A 14801-nucleotide genomic window follows, 5' to 3' on the forward strand; every position below is an offset into this window, starting at 1 on the left:
ACCTCCTGGAAAATTAAAATATAATGAGCGCGAGCCAGATATTTGCCATAATTGAAAAAGCGATCTCGCTTTCACTCGACAAGTTCGACGCTGGATGGAAGTCGCGAGCCTAGCGGACGAGTTCGGCACGTCCGGAAATGTAAGACGGCGAGCGAACCGGTGCCTCGTGTAACAGAGTCTGAAAGTGGCTCGGGGCTCGGCGCGTGCAGGACGTGATTGTGTCGCGTTTTTCGTCTCTCTCATACACGATCGGGCAGCGAGTTTCTCTCTCGATCTATCGCTGCCTACCACCTCTCACCACTCGCCCCTACTACAGGCCGACTCTTACCTTTTCGACGTCCGTCCCCTTTTTGCTTCTCCTTCGCTCCTCGCCACGATGGAGAGGACGGCTCCCACCGCCTCCGCTCGACCGCGACTCCGCAAGCCCGGCTCGTGCTGCTCTTGCTGTACCTAGCAGACCTCCAGTGGCGTGGGTACTCGAGAATTTCTCGATGAGAGTCCGGATGAAATCGATGATACCTGAAATTCAGAAATATTTATTTGTTAATTATAATTTGAAGAGTGATAAAGGGATAGCGAAATTGGCAAAAGTATTTCGGGCAAAGTAAAAGCGATAATTATAATCTATTTAAATCTTTATCTAAATATATATATATAGATTTGTTTTTCAAGTTTATAGTGTTTAGAACATCAGTTATTGCAGCTTTCTATAAGAGATTTTTAATGCTCCTCTAAAAGCAATTTATATCATCAAACTTATAAGTTTCGACGTGACGCACAGTAAAATTAATAAACTGAACCATTTCAAAAATTTTAACGTCCAACGAAACCTAATCAGCAAATGTAAAATTACGAAGACATCTGTCATTAAACGTACCAGCCCATCGACAAACGTTGACTGAATACTTTCGATCACCGCCAGCACTTTGCTGTCAATTAGTTCGTAATTGTTATTCAGAAAAGGGAAAAGAATGTTCTTATCGGGAGAGATACCTAAGAGGGTCTTGACAAATCGCCTCGTTAAGTTCGATAGTTACGCCAGTGTTCCTAGGCAAGGCGCGTGGCTGGAATGCGGCGCGGCGGTGCTGTCGCGAGCGACTGGAACTCGCCGCGCGCCACTGAAGAGTGGGAGAATGAGAACCAAGGTTCCGGCGAATGACACTCTCGCGGGTGTACGGAAAAATATTCGGACTTATTCAAATCGCAATTTTTTTATCTATGACTTGATATCAGCGGCTAACACTTGAACAATTTAAAAAAAAAAGCCGAAATCATATCATTAAACTCGTAAAAATATAGCTCACTAACTCCTTACGAAATAAGGGAATTAAACCGAAGACATGAGAAAAGTATCGTTAAAAGTATAAGTAAATTGAGGCGATGCCTTCGCTTGTAATCTCCGTCGCGATAAACATTGCTGATCACGGTGTTAGATTAAGGCATTAAAAACATTGCTGCACATGAACACGGCTGTTTTATAATCGTACTTCCATGGACGCCCACTGACACTGAGACTTTTACGGACTTTTATAATGCACCGGCGCGGCGCGGCGGCTACACCCTGCCAATTACACCTTCTAAATCCCTATACGTCCCGACGTTTAGGAAATAAAGCTCTTCGTTATAATACGCCCTTAACGGACTATCGTCGCCACGGGTTTCGTCCTTTAATCAGCGATTCTGTATAACTAGCGAATGTACGGTGCTTAATAAGAGGGACCGACTTAATTACGAAAATATATGGCGAATGTAGATCCCGCTCGGCCCCTTCGAACCATACACAACGGTCAACTATATCGAACCGAAGCCCAATTTGCATACCGAGCTGGATACTCTTTCTCCCTCTTCTCCCTTTTACGAATTCGCCGCCGCGTAACTCTCTCGCGTTGCGGAAATATTATTTCGTGCACCAAAAATTCCGACGTGCGCCTCGCCGCTTTTTTTGTCACAACGTAACGACACGCCTAATTAATACTGATATCTGAGAACATATCGCGATTTCCGTGCCATCGGAAAATGTATTGCGCGAATTGAACATTACTGTGCAAAAGAAGATAAATTTCTACGCATTTCATAAAAGAATAAAAAAGAATAACAGATCCTCTTATGCCGAAATGAAATTTTTGCACCTGCCGCAAGGACAAACAATAACGCTTGTTTCGATTAAACTCTCCAGATAAAAAAAGAATTGCGAAGCGACATCGAGCTCGCGAGAACGCGTGCACGTTCGATCCGCCGCGCGAATCATGATTTATGCACTGATGCAAGGGCATATGGTCCAGGATGTATCATTGTTGCCATCTCACAATGGCACGAAATGCAATACTCACGCTATCGGGTGCGCTTTCGCATAATGTGTCATAAATAGGCGGAGCGCACAACGCCGTTCGCATACCGCGCTGAAACAATAACCATTGTGGTGGCTGGTACTGTTTATAAATAAGCTCCTATAAGCTCGAGCCGAGCGTTGAGCATATATACGCAACCACCAATGCTGGGCGGGCTACGTGAAGCGCGAGAGATTTTTATCTGAAAAGAACCCAGGCGTGTGCCAGGTGGTCTTATCAGAGAAACACTTCGGCTTGAGCGCGATCATTATCGCGAGGCGTCGTGATAACTCCGCCAACGATACGGAATATAGAGACGCATTTACTTATAGGAAATATACAGCTTGGCTAAATTTACGAGACTAGTAAAACACATAACACCCAACCGTCCGACGAATCTATGAAGCAACATTAGTCCAGTCACTATGTACAAAAAAACGGATTATAAAAGACATAATTCTGACCCAGGATTTTTCTTTTGGGGGGTGTTGGGGGGCTCAAGAAAAGCTTAATCTCAAGTTTTCGACCTTTGTTTCTCGCTTGTTTTTTTTACGGGAGTAAAAAATATGAAAAAATGGTTTTTCCGCGATAACTCGGTTTCTAATAAAGTTACAAGGTTGAATCGGAGCTCATTTTAAAGCTTTTTTTACGCTCTACAAATTATGTCGTATGACATTTTTACGTATGATCGATTGTTTTCGAGACATCGAACGAGAAAGGGAAATAAAAAAGTATGAGAGAGAGATATTTAGTTTTTTCTTTTTACTCATTATTGTCGTCCGAACTTGCAAAAATGCTTCAAATAAAACTTGTAGAGCGTAAAAAAACCTACAATTTTTATTTGTTATTTATTTTATTTCGTTGAAAATTACGCCTTGTAGAGCGCCTCAAAGTGGAGAGTCGTCGTCATCGCGTTAGCGGCGCGTTGGTTACGTCGATACGCGGCACCGAACGCTTTCGCTAAGATTTCCGACTTCATTGACGCAAAAAAGTAACATAATAGGTGTTTTATATAGGATTTTTCCCGCTCTACAAGTTACGTTCAGTGATATTTTGGCGTACGATCGATAGTTTTCGAGATATCGAAAGAGAAAAGGAAAAATTGAGCATTTTTGTTCGTTTTTTTCTATTTTATCGTTTTTTGCACACGAATCTGTATAAACGCTTCAAATAAAACTTGCACAGCAATAAAAATCGTAAAATGTTCTTATTTATTACTTTAATTTCGTTGAAAATTCCATATCGCACTACGCCTTAAAGTTGCAAATAAATCTTGCAAAGCCTGAAATTATTGTAGCTATTTTGAAACCGTCAAGTTTTCTTAATTACACTTACCGTTTCATTGAAGAATACATGAAAGCGTGCAGTTTTATATCTAAGTGACAATATTTGTGAAGTAAGTTTATAAGAAAGAAATACTTTATCGCTGACGCGATGGCGACGACTCTCCACTTTGAGGCGCTCTACAAGGCGTAATTTTCAACGAAATGAAATGAATAACAAATAAAAATTGTAGGTTTTTTTACGCTCTACAAGTTTCATTTGAAGCATTTTTGCAATTTTGGACGACAATAATGAGTAAAAAGAAAAAACTAAATATCTCTCATACTTTTTTATTTCCCTTTCTCGTTCGATGTCTCGAAAACAATCGATCATACGTAAAAATGTCATACGACATAATTTGTAGAGCGTAAAAAAAACTTTAAAATGAGCTTCGATTCGACCTTGTAACTTTATTAGAAACCGAATTATCGCGGAAAAACCATTTTTCACATTTTTTACTCCCGTAAAAAAAGCAAGCGGGAAACAAAGGTCGAAAACTTGAGATTAAGCTTTTCTTGATCCCCCCAACACCCCCCAAAAGAAAAATCCTGGGTCAGAATTATGTCTTTTTTAAATGTACATAGTGACTGGACTACATCTCTTACAATCTCTGTGCGATCTGTGTTGCGTTATTGACGAGGAAGCGAATCTCGTGATTATCTCAATCACCCGCATCGATGCAATCGTACATGCGAGCGATAGAAGAAGTGGAGAATAAGAATCTCTCTCAGGATCGTGGAAACGCCTCGAGCGAGGGGATCTGTAAAAACACGATGCTGCGTAGACGGCGCACCTTTGCCCCGCGAACGCGGCGGATACTTCTGGGCGATTAAGAAACGCGAATGTGTGGAGAGGAAGAAGAAGAAGCTGCGTAAGATTCCCGCTCCAGAGGTAGAGGCGGCAACGCATGCACGCGCGAGCGCGGCTGCACCTGCGGCGTTTTTCACGGCGATTAGAAACACCGTTGGGGAACGACTGCAAGAAGCCAATTGTCCTTTGCATTGCAAGAAACGTGAAATAATACGCGGGGAATGCGCGACACTGGCCGATAACGGGAAAGTGTGGTAGAGAATAAAAACGGGATCCACCTTGAAAAATGCTTCTTTTCGACGTTGAATCGAGCTTTTTAATCCTTATACTGAATACCGTGTAAACGTGGCATGGATATTCTACTAACCACTTCTTTGAAAACGGCATTGATTGCATCTGTACTGTTAGATTTGAAAGTGATAGTTTGGCTTTGATCGTAAATAGTAATAGTAGAACACGAGACGCAAGGAAGATGGAGATAAAAGATATAGTAATAGCAGCACGAAGATAAACGCGGCGGATTAGAATGAGGATGTATTTCTCAAGATAGTCGCGAGATAGTTTGAGAATATGATAGGAAACGTAACGCCGTTGAATGTAAAGTTCAAGGGAACGGGAACTTCCATTTAACGGTAGCTACTGCGGTTCGCCGCTTATCATCGCGCTTAATCCAATTCTGGACGACAGTCGTGTCCGCGGTCGTGAGCAACTCACGCGTGAACTTTGCTGCTGCGGTAACATGAATTATCGCGAGGTGCGCCATCGAGAGAATCGCACGGTTCGCGGTGAGCGTAATATTTCTTTGAAAGCCAAATAAATAAAGGTGATGCTTATTTCCCTGTTTAATTTGGCAGATTGAATGAAATATCTCACGACGGTGAGATGATGGCAAGGTGACGTACCGAATATTGTATACGCGAGCCTTGCTCTAAGTAACGTGGGAAATGATTTGCACGATCGTACGACGTTGATTCCAAGAACGGCGACTAAGGTCGAATATGACGCGTTCACCTGAATGAGAATGAATGTGAATGGCTGTCCACCGCTGTCGCTTACGTTGCTCTGACTCATTTTACGTCAATGAGAATCCGGTTTCGAAATTAATATACGTCGAAGTAAACGCACTCTCCGGTGTTATATCTAGAATCTGCACCGAGATAAGGACACTTTAATTGATGCCCCGCGAAATGTCTCCTCTATTATTATTACTGTAATTTGTAACGATACCTAACGATTAGTACGGCACAGTGCAGCGTTATTAAGAGTTACAGGCACAGAGACTAATTTATAGGCGTGGTGCCCAGATGGTGCAGCCCGATTCATTAAGATTCTCACGAAACGCGCTACCTGCGCAATATTAATCCGCCTCTCTCGTGGCTTCCCTCGAAAATCTGAGAGATAAGCTTGGCTAGCCAGGCGAGTCCAAGGGTACGGCAGATAATTATTAATGAGCCTCGTTCTCTCCGGTCTCTCGCGGGCTAATGACCAGAGGCGATAACCGTATGGTAATAATAGCCCGGGCCATCCAATCGCGCGCACGTTACGCACTCGAAAGCAATTTGCGACTTCTTTGTTGGCAATAATTAACTAAGTACGTCGCTTGCATATCTCTATGGGGAAAATGGACTCTCTATGCAGGGAAAGCCGTGGCGATAAACTTCGTTATAATCTGGCAAAGCCAGTTACTTTATAAGTATATAAATTTTACAAAAAAAATAGTTGTACATTTTCAGTTCTAACCGATACTGATTCGTCGCAATTGCTTTGCGATTTCACAATCGTAGCGGAAAAACGAGCTTTTTTATTAAGCGCCGCGCATTCGCGACGTGACTCAGGTACGAGTCACCTAGATCCCTAGTGTGCCCTTTGGCGTCATATTCCGTTGCAAAGCATTGACTCACGTGCGTGGGCACGGTATGCCGAGCGCGTACGATGCGCAACGTGAAAAACGCTCCGAGATTTGCGCACACTTTCTGGAATCTGACATTAAATCCGGGTGTACGCTAGCGAGACGTCGATGACATCATGTTGCGCATCGTTAACCACGCCGCGGGCGATCGCAGAACGCGCGGGATTTTTCGCGAGGATATCGCATTTAGTCTGACAGCATCACTAAAATGCAAAGATTTGTAATGCAAACATTAATTTCGCAGGATATGTATATAGACCAGTTTCCTCCAACAAAAAGAACATCAAAATCGAATATGTTGAAGCTTATTTTAATGTTAATAATAAATTATAAAAACTGCAAATTCTCTTTTATGTAAAGACGAGTTGAGATATCTTTGTAATGCGTAAAATTAAAAAAAAAAACTAATTTCAACGTTACAAACATTTTCAAGCAACGTGATAAAATTTGTCAGATAAATTCGAGCTTGCTGAATTAAAAAAAAAACATCGGTTCGCTTTTCGTTCGCGTAATTGACGTGTAATAATTGCTTGCGTCTTTAAGAGCGATAAAAACGGCCTCAATTTACACCCGAGGCGTGCAGCTTCGATAATCTCGCGTATTCTATTTTCTCTTCGAGACCGATAAATTAGGTCCATCGAATTCTTCGCTCCGCTCGCGACGCCGATAGCCCGCGGGACTTTGCATGCGTATGTCTATTCGTATGGCATATATTAGCGACGAAACGTCGTGATTAACGTCGTTTCGAAGATAGCGTTGCCTGGGGCACGGATTTATGTGAAACGCGACAACAAACCGGCCGTTTAATTGCCGATTCACGTGCCGCGAGCGCGAGCGGCAATTTCTAGCGCGAGCTAACCTGGAAATTATATCCCATGCTTAACGGGTGTCGTGGAATTATATTGGTCTTTCGCAAAGCCACTTGCAAGCTCGCCACCTTAATCCCATCGAGAGATTACATTCTAAAAGCATTAATGAAAGTCCCACGTGCACACGTATATACGCCTTTCATATATTATTACATATCCACCATGCAGATGCTGTCTAGAGTCTAGAGCGACGGCACCGGTTATTTATTGACGTCGTTTAATCGGTTTCGATTATATCCCGCGCTAATTACCATCGAGATAACGCGAACGATCGGGTTACTCGTTGCATGCGCCGTGAATCGTGACACCGTGTATATTGGGTTGCAAAGATTAAGGCGCCTCAGGTCCGGCGATTTCAATGCTAGTGAGAATTAATTCGCTACGCGTCTTTCTAATTTTTATTTAAATAAGCTCGTTTTTTTTTCTTTAATTTCATTTATTTTATTTACAATTTACAATCCCTAATCGTTAAAAGATGTAAATGCAAGAGTAGAGACTTTTCGCAAATAATGTATTATACTTCATTCATGCGATATATATTCTGATATTTGAAAGAACTTAACCGTAATTGCCTAACGATAAAATTAGAACGGGGGCGTATCGGGTAAGTCATAGCTCAAGAAAGAAAATCTTTAACAAAAACGATTAAGAAACGAAGAGAGTTAAACGAGACGCATTTGTCATCCCGTCCTATATAATTTTACGACAATTCCGCTGCGCCGGTCGTCGTGGGTGTAAGCAATTTTCCAGTTCATCTACCAATTCGGCCTCAGACTCCCACGCGATCCTGACAAACGTGACTTCGGGCTTGTTCCCTTTGTGTTTGGCCAGCCAGCGTGACCGAGGAATGCGCGTCGACTTTATCTGCTCGGCGACACTCGCTCGCGCTCGCTCCTTTATCGTTCAATTAATCCACACGCAGGAAACAATTGGCACACGATGCTTGCCGCAAAAATACGAAACGTCACACTGATAAAATTGCGGTCGCGCTAGGCCAGATATAATCGCGATTTGAGCAATTTGATCATGATTAAAATACTTGGAGTCGAGGGCGTATCGATTTCCTAAGATTAATCTACGCGCAATTATAATCACCTCAGATTGAACAACTATGGTTGAAAGGAAACATAAAACATTCTGTGTAACATTGAAAGTTGAAATTTAAAAAATTGATGAATTAATAAATTCTACAAAATAAATCGCGATCAGGTAATACCTTTAAAAAAATATAATCTGAATGTCTCAAAGCATAATCTGAACCGTGTGTTTTCGATTTTTGTGCATCGACAAGATAATCACATATTAGTATATCAAATTGTCATTAAAAGACAAAAATAATTCGTGCATCTCTAATAGTTAAAATCTGCTTATCACGATTTAAATAAAAATGTCTATATTAAAACGCTCTTTTAATCGAAGGGAATTAAGAGTCATCTTACATAGACGATTGTAACGAGTTTTTAAATGCAAGAAGATCAGAATATTCGGGGTGTATTCTTATTTAATAGTTTAAATATCTTGTGCAGTAGCGAGCTGACTGGTTTTGATTATTCGTTTTGGTAACGATACATTACGACGTATACGCGCAACTTGCGCAGACTAATCGATAACATAATATAACGTAAAACAATATAATAGCGTATAAATATAAATGCATAATGGCTGCATTCGAAAACTTTACTCGGGTGCACACCGCGTCGTTCTATCTTTGTTATACTTACTAAAAATTGGACAAGGACAGAATGTGTGTGTGACGCTGGTATGCACCCGAATGAAGTTTTCGAGCGCAGCCGATATATGTATAAGTGACAAATAAGCTCACCCACGGTTGCTCCGGCGTCGCCCGATGCCTCCCAGGCCTCCTCCTCCCCTCAGATTCCTTCGTTACACCGACACAAACCTTCACTCGCGGAAACACTCAAGTTAGCTTGCCTATTAATGCTCGCGCGTCACTTTTAAACGGCACTCCCGGCGTTGGACACACACGACGCCGCTTCGTTTTGCGACGAACAACGCGAAAAGAGCGATATAACTTACGAGACTACGAGCCACTCGATATCCGCGACGTGTCACAAACGCAACGGACGGTATCCAAGATGGCGGAGAAACTTCGTAAATCGCGCGACGCGCGACCAACTTCACGCGGTTCACGCGGCAGGACCGATTATCGATCGACGCGACGACGGCGACGATGCTACACCCGTTGCTCGCAGCTACACTTTTTTATACTTTTTATACATCAAATGTTAAGGTATTCCTTTCACGGAGGAGCGTATTTTGTAAGCGCTTAAGCAGGGCCTCAGCAAACTCTTGTATATTGCATTAAACTTTTATAAAATCAAGTTGTAATTGATTATTATGTTTAATATTATAAGAAAAAAGTGAAAATATTGTGTGTATTTAGAAATTTTTCATTTTTCGGTAAATTTTACTGTCAGAACAATATGGCAACGCTGCCGGCTTTTCAGGGCGCCGCGTGTAAAATGTCAAGTTAATAACAATAGTGTCAATGTAAGTGTCACGTTCATTAATCAATGAATATTGTGACATTTTCTTTTTATCAAAGAGAGATTTTATAATAATAATGAGTGATAAGAAACGTAAAGTGAGGAGTAATGTGGGCAAAAATAAGGGACACGTTATGAAAATAAAAGTTGATAATAAACCGTACGTTATAAATGAAGTGTGACATGAGCGCACAGCTTAATTGCAGTGCCAGCGTTGCCAAATAATTCATTGAAAGTCGCCATCAAAAATATTCATCTATAAACCACATTTCAAGTCAACTTTTAACATAAATATTTTGTTTAAATATTCGGTGACTCTGTATTTTTATCGGCACTATCAAAAGTATAGAGTTTAGCGAATATGTATATATATATATATATATATATAGCGCAGTCAATATTTAATATCTTAAATCTTAAGATAAACAAATTATTACATTGAAATGTAGAAAATAGACTTTTTCAATAACGTCACATATAAAATATCGGATTTTCAAAATCATAATTCTTCTTTATATGTTCGGTAATGTGGTTTAATTTTGTTCTGGCGCAAAGATATGCATTTTAACTTTCTCGTACCAAAAAATCAGTTAATTCTTAAGACTTTGGTATCGTGAAAGGAATACCTTAAATAGTATACGCTCGCGTTTTCCGTAATTACTAGTTAACGCGGACAAATATGCGAGTTGATATCGCAAATAAACGTTCGCGGAACACGAAATCCAAAAATATGATCACTTTGCCGTTTGGTCCGTACAATAGATTGCGATCGAGCGAGTCTCGCGAAACACGCGTTTCAACGATTTACGAACGCCGAATAATTTTGCCACTTTGCAATGATTGTCAGACGTTGAATCGAGAGTAATAACGAATATCGGCTTAATCAAATACGTCGCGGCGTTTTATACCCGGCTTGTAGCTAATCCGCTCTGTATATCCGCCAAGTTTCGTTTTCGACGACAAAAGTGACGCCCGCCAACTTCACGGATCGGTACTTGATAAATATTCACGAGGAACAATCGCATTTGGTGTTTCTTACTATTCGTCGTTATAGTATTGCGAAGAATAATGCGACGACACGGGGAACAGCTCGCGCCCCTAACCGCTCGAGTCTCGTCGTTCGCAGGAATGCTGAGTAATTAAGTCACAATGGAGTCGCGCCGTCGCGGTGAGCGGTGCGACGCGGAAACCTGAGTAGTGGGTAGTGGGGTTGGAGAGGGGGGTAGAGTGACGTAGGCACGGTGCGGTGCGCGTTCGATGTACGTATAGTCCGCCTACTTCCCCCTTCACGTTTTACGTCGTTTTACGTTTTATCTTTCGACATAACGATCACTACCGTACTTCTTGCTTTAATTACACAAGTATTAAAGAAAATATCGTCATATCTTGTAATTATTACCTGCACGACTAAAAATACACATTCGTAATTCATAGCGAAGGAAACACATCGCGCGATTTTATTTGCGGCCAAATTATTTCGCGATATTTGCGGCCAATAACTGTCGCCGCAATTAATGACGCTTGGATACGAATATATCGCGCCTCGAACTTTGTCTTGAATTTATCTATCACTTCAAAATTGATAACGTAGAGTAATATATGAATCGAAGGATCGAATCATTAACACACGTACGTGTTATAGATAAATAGAATAAAATATTTCGCTTATTCATGGTAGCAAATCTTCTGGTATAATGCGACGTTCGTTTTTGCGGTATTTACAAGATTGTATACACAACTCGTCGCATTATTATTTGCGCGATAAAATTCGGCAGGCAGATAACATTACAATTTCTTTGACGATACTTAAATTTTTCGTTTAAATGTAACTTGCTCACCACTTTCGAATTGAGAGTAGAGGAATAGTCGAATCGGGTTATTCAGTAATGAAAAACGATAGCATAAATTCGACGTTTATCTCATTCGTAAAAATCCTCCGCCGCGGCGCGCCGTTAAAGATTTCGTTGGCTCTGTTAATTTAATAAGATTCATGGATATCAAGCGGATTGTATGTACAGCTTCTTTTTTTACGTTATTCTATCATCGTATAATGAAGTGCAGATCGCGATTAACGTCAGGAGTGCCGTGTAAAGTGCCGCACGATATTTTCGCGAGTGTTATATTAAACACGAAAGAACGTGAAAAGAGAAGGAGTCTTAAAAGAGGCATCGGATGACCATGGAACAACCACGGGGTGAGTGAATCATTATTTTATATTTTATTCGTGTCTCTTAGCTTGCGAAAATTAATGTTCGCAATAATCGTATAATATTAGACTTTAAAAGCGTCAAATTTTATAGAGGGGAGTAATAGTTTTTTTACAATTAGCTGACAATGAGTATATTCTAAATCGATCTCTAATCAAAATCAATTAAATTATCTGTATCTCAAAATATAAAACTTTATTCCTAAAATTTCATCTAATTCTTTTTTTATATGTAAAATTCATGTAACGACGATAAATATGGGTCTAAAAGATGATACCGATAACAAGTTCTTCAAGGCCAAGATTTTACGGATTAAATAAGGCTAAATAAGTGATTTTTTTTATTTAAAAATGTACCTCCAATGTTTCGCGATAAACAAATAATTAAACATAGGGTAACCAATTATTACAAAGAGATTTATTTCCTGTTATTATCGCATTTTCCTTGCGTTATTATATATGTAGATATATTTTCATCGTTATAATTTATGTAAAAAAAATAAAGAAATTTATAACAAAATATAAATTTGAAACGATAAGTTCACAACAAAGTTAAATTCCAAAATTATCAGAATAAGTAAAAAGATATATGCCATGACGAGAGAATAGCTGTTAACCAAAAAGCATATATTTCTCGTTGAAATGTATGATTTATCTTAGCCTTGTTCGTAAAATGTCTGCTTTTTAACAACGTAACTACCCTTTAATCATTGTCGTTTGCGATCGCATTTCACGCGTGTCTCAATAACTTTAGAAAATTTATGAATCAACACTCCCCTACGACTTTGCCGTTTGAGAAAGTAAAAAGAACGATTCGCTTGGGAGGGAGGGCGCACATACCGATGAAAATTTCAGACTTAAACAGCGATAAAAATAGTTTATGCCCGACAACATGGTTGAAAAAAAATTTCATAGCCGGTATAACGTATAACGTGACGTATCGATGTCTTGGCCCCGGAAATTGGCGGCCGCGTTTTGCACGCGTCACAACAACTTCGCGAGATTTATTAATCCGCTTTAGCCCACAGGCGTGCACACCTATTCACGGAGATTTTCTAGCGTAGTCGAGTGAGTTGTTTATGTGAGAGCGTAACGCACGGCGCGGCGACAATTTTTATTCTCGACGTCTGCGGTCACATTTTGCGCGATAATTTTCCAGAATCCAAAGCACGATCGTAAATCTGATGGACCATGGGAAAATGAAGCTAGAACCGCGAGTAGGCAATCGAAAGCGGCCATGATTTGTCCACGACGCCTAATTACAGCCGAAACGACGATCGCATGATGCGATATATGCTTAGGTACAGCTAATTTAAATGATTGAGACGGCGTAATCGTCGCGTTCTCAACGGCGCACGGCGGCAGACGATCATCCATCGCTATTTTTTATGTGTTCGCCGTGTTCATCACGTGGGCAGCTAGTAATTATTCTATTATGCGGCGATTTATGTTGCATGCCGCACATCACGCGAATTTGAGGAGGCGGATTCCATCGCGAGACAATCGTGGGAAATTTAATTCGATGTTTTAGCTATATATGCATTACAAAAAGTTACTATAGAAATAAATAAATAAAAGGTCTCTCTCTGTCTTTTTTAAGATATATAAATTAAAACTCTTATTTTTTTCCTTTTCTATCGAAAGTATAAAAAAAAAATATAACGAAAAATATAACGTAAATAAAAGAATGTTCACATAATTCTCACTCTATTACTCTATTACGATTAGTACTATGTGACTTAAACTTATGTTCTCTCTCCAAACGGATAACATCGCGATTCATCGGAATACATATCACGGTTCAAAGTACAGAGCCGATTGAAACAGGGTTATCATACAGCTCAGCGCAACAACGGGGTATATCTGAAACAATGCAGGTATTCGATTCGATTACGATTCCGCAGTTCATCTCTCATTCCCGCCTACAGGAAGCGCATCAGAGAGAAGGCGGCTTGAAATTGCCAGCTGCGGCTTTGGATTTATAAAGGACCGGCCGGCAGAGTCCAGACCGACATGGCGATCAGATCTTGTCGATTCTCCGAGCCTAGTTTGCGAGTGTGTATGTGTGTGTGTGTGTGTGTGTGTGTCAATCGCATCTCTGTGCTTCTAGCACATCGTTCGTCGGTCGTGTCGGGAGCCTGCTGCTGCTCGGTTCCCATGAAGTTGCTGACGGCGTCCGGCGCGGCCTGCATCTCATTGGTATTCCGGGCAACTCCCGGGTGGAAGGAGTGCTCTATTTTACGAGCGGTTGTATATGATCTCGACAAATTGGCCTTTGCCAGATTTTAGCGTGAAAAAAGAACGGGTAGCGGTGGGTAGCGGCGGGCCGCTGATAGAGTAACGACGAGCCAGCGCTTCGCCTCGTTTCAACCGCGCATATTTACAAGTTCATAATTCGTACCTCGGGCCGGAAATTGCCTCCGCACGTCCGACGTGAGATACACGTCGAGCGCGTTCGTTATTCCCGAAAGTAAGCCTCCCGTAAAGTCCCCATAAAAATTTCGGAAGTTAATAATAAAGCTCGAAGTCGCGCCGGCCGCGGCGCCGCGAGATGAAGTTGTGAGACGTTGTCGGTCTAAATTATTCCTCGTGGATAATTAGATGGGCATGGCCGCTCGCGAGGGACCATTATCATCGCGCCGCGCATTTTTCTCGGCACCTAAGCAGGCGCTCACTCTCGTACTCTCGTCAAATCACCTATAGTCATACATCAGTGTTACGAGAGACTGATCGTCAGAACGGGGGTCGACCGGGCCACAAACGCGCCGGCTTATTTCGACAGAGTCATTCCGCACGCAACACCGTGTTCTATTCCCCGGCGTAGGTAATCAGAGCGCTTAATTATCAGAA

The 14801-nt window shown here is 41.3% G+C and overlaps 1 protein-coding gene across 1 annotated transcript in view; it reads right to left on the reverse strand.

The window, feature by feature from the left end:
* The window catches only part of LOC143902394 (uncharacterized), a 206297-nt gene extending 205244 nt beyond the window's left edge, over positions 1-1053 (reverse strand). The window contains exons 1-2 of the mRNA XM_077415266.1: positions 994-1053; positions 329-519 (exon numbers count right to left, since the gene is read on the reverse strand). The gene's annotated coding sequence lies outside the window, so the exon portion shown is untranslated. The remainder of the gene's footprint in view (positions 1-328; positions 520-993) is intronic.
* Between the last annotated feature and the right edge of the window lie 13748 nt (positions 1054-14801).

The sequence above is a fragment of the Temnothorax americanus genome, unplaced genomic scaffold, assembly GCF_048541705.1.
Source record: "Temnothorax americanus isolate GAGA-0224 unplaced genomic scaffold, ASM4854170v1 Scaffold4, whole genome shotgun sequence".
Lineage (NCBI taxonomy): Eukaryota > Metazoa > Arthropoda > Insecta > Hymenoptera > Formicidae > Temnothorax > Temnothorax americanus.